Source organism: Sciurus carolinensis, unplaced genomic scaffold (assembly GCF_902686445.1).
Source record: "Sciurus carolinensis unplaced genomic scaffold, mSciCar1.2, whole genome shotgun sequence".
Taxonomy (NCBI): domain Eukaryota; kingdom Metazoa; phylum Chordata; class Mammalia; order Rodentia; family Sciuridae; genus Sciurus; species Sciurus carolinensis.
The window spans coordinates 164,501-167,790 of NW_025920198.1; positions in this window are offsets into that span (position 1 = coordinate 164,501).

Sequence of the window (3,290 nt, forward strand, 5' to 3'; positions counted from 1 at the left end):
GCAACACCCCCCGGTGTTCAGAAGCGGTTGTTCTGGGTCCAAACATCTCGCCACGCAGCTCCTCCCCAGGCAGCCGCCCGGAGCCCCAGGGGCTGCTCGAGTCCAAGCGCTATGCTGAGCCGCCTCCTCTACGATGATCCAAGTTGTCCGTGTTTACCGCTCCAGCGGGGGGAGGGGCGTCTCGCCAAGCAACTCCACTTCACAAATTCCCTGCGTTCCGGTGCTACCGCCCCATCTGGGATGCCTCCCCAACAGGAGAGACTCACCCGGCAGCTTTGAGTTGGTCCCAAGTCTCTCACTATCTCCTCTTTTGAATCTTGTGTCCTGGAGCAGTGTGAAATGCAGCCGCCCTCTAGTCTGCCATCTTGGCCCCCTCCATTAGTATTAATCAAGAATATATTATATAACAGTAATCATGTGGTACAGCAAAACTCTTGATCACATTTTGCCCATTGAAATAAAAATTTGTAGGCTCTAAGTAACAATATAAAACCACTTCACAAAACACAGTACCTGGAGACCACAATTACACTCTGAATATCTTTCACTTGTGAATCAGATGCTCCTGAAACTGAGTTTTTGTATCTACTGTGTTTCACATAATGCAAAATCTTGCATATTAATCTTATATCACTTTAAATGACTTTATATTTTGTTTTATAGCAAAATAGTAATAGCATACAAATACCAAGATTTTAAACATGCAATCATTGGTGGGCACATGAGTTTATTTTATAAATTGATTATTGAGAGCCATGCTTTTTTGCACTGAACACAATACTGAGTCTATGTCTTCAACATTCTGATTTAATCTCCTATGAATATATATTTAGACTGATATTTCTGGATCATGAAGTAATTCTACTTTTTTTAATACATGTGATGCTTGGGATTAAGGCCAAATGTACTATACCAAAGAACTACAAATCAGTCATTTTAAATTTTTGGGGACACATTGTTTCTAAATTTCAGTGACTTGTCTCAAACTTGAAATCCTTTTGCCTGGCCTCAAAATTAGCTGAAATTTCAAATATGTAGTTTGAAACTGTACTTGACTTTTTTATTTATTTAATATCTTCCATACTGATTTCCCAAATGTCTCTATAATCTACTGTTGACTGTTTTTTTTTATGAACAAATCAATTAAAAATAGTACAGGATATAAAGAAAAAAAGAAATCAGGTCCAAATTAAAATAATGAACCAAAATATTAGGAATGAAACACTAGATAAGTGAGAGTTGTTAATTAACCAAAGAATGCTGAATAACGATTACAAGGAAGTTTGGTGAGTCAAATTCAGAGTAAAAAAATTTTAATACAAATAAGGAGAAATCCTGTATGTGAAGACATTCTTATGAAAAAATGTCTGACAGAGGCAGGAATTGTGTGTAAATTGGTCATATTAGCATCATAGTGGAAGATGGGTAAAGAGGACCTTAAGTTCAAAACCAGTCTTAGCAACTTAGTGATATCCTGTGAAAAATTAAAAACCTGAATAATATATAAAGGGTAGTGTGAGAAAAATCAAAGCATGCCACTATGAAAAGCAATGAATTCTACGTTAAACCATTGAGAAAGTTAGAAAAAAATATAAGAAGTATAGAAAATAACTTACAAAATAGGAGTAGTGAGTTCTTCATTTTTCAAATTGTATTTGATTATTAATGCATTATTATAAAACAAATTTAAAAAAACTTGACTAAAAATATTAAATCTAAAAGAAGGAACTGCCATGTTAGTTCTGGCAGAGAATGAGTGTCAAGAAATGGAGCATCCTATGAGTCATCTGTGGTCCTCTAGGACCAGGCTACTGGGTAAGATGCAGGTCAAGGGAAAATTCAGTCTCTGTCCTGCAGAGTCCCAGATCTCTTTCTGACTGCCATGAGTTGGCCTAGGCTGTGAAGGATTGGGATCTATGCCTGCATGACCTGATAGTTGCATTGACCTTTATAATCCCAGACCAAGGAATCCTTGAGTGTTAAATCTCCTGGCCCAATACTGTCCATCCTGGCCAAGACTTGCACTGAAAAATTGGCACCATTTTGTGGTGGGGCATGGTATTTCAAGAATATTTGTAGGCAACCAAAAGTGATGAGTTGAGGAGGGGGACAAATTGATGACATAAAGTTTTTCCAATCAGCAAAGACTAGGACCCTCTGTGTCCACTATGTGCAGACTTCATTTGATGACACCTTGACCTGAGAAGGTAAACAAAAATCTTATCCATCCCAGAAGGTGAGTGAAGCTGTGGAGCATGATGGGTGAAACAGTGAACAACCTTTGGACAGTTGTGGGTTGATCTCCCAAAAGGAGAGACTGCAGTGTAATAAACTATATGATCTATTGGAAAGGTCCAACACCCTTCGGGAAGATTTATTGGGCATTTGTAGAAGACTTGTGTATGTATATATTATGAAAAAGTTGCTCTCAACTTGTCCCCCAACCTATTAAAACTTTTGCTACAACTTCACATTCTAAATTTTAAAGAGGGTACTGATATACGTTGCAGTTAGAATATAATTTTACATAAATACCCATTTGTTTTAAAAAGTCAGAAATGCCCTCTGGGAGTGATTTTGAAAGGACTTCTTAAATTACCTCTAGTAGTGACATTGTCCACATTTTTTCAGGGGTAAGAGCACATGAAGAAGGCTTTAAGCTTCAGAAGAGAGGATCCTGGGCAAGATTGGTTATGTGTAAAATACATTTTTCATATTATAACCATTTCTTGGTATGTGCATTTTGCTTCTCATTCCTGTATACATATTTGAAAATGTTGCTTTTTTAAGAAATATCAACATTTTAGATACATGAATTTTAAAAGTAGAAGGAGTTAAACAAAAATGTTTTTAAATTAATTTTAAAAATTTCTATGAAATATTTTGTGGAGGATAATAACCAAAATCCCTGTTGAGTAAAAAGCATTGCATGCTGTTTCTACCATGGCAGTGTGCTTAAAATGAGTCAAAAGTTACAATTGTTACTATGTGTATGGGTTTTGTTCTTTATTGTCTTTATATAGTGTATATAAAGGAAAAATGAGTCCTGGTCTACATGTGCCTTTTTTAGATTTTAAAGAGGTTACCATTTTGTGACAAAAGTAGAATCAGTGAACAAAATTTGTATGTTTTGTTAAAATTTTTAGGAAGGAATTTCTTCTTAAAATTGGAGTATTACAGCAGACTGGGTTGGTGAAGGACAAGAATCCTCATATTTTAAAGACACCTTTAAATTAGAACTATTGTTAAATGTGTGCACTTCCTTCAAGAAAGAATGTACACAGTGGACA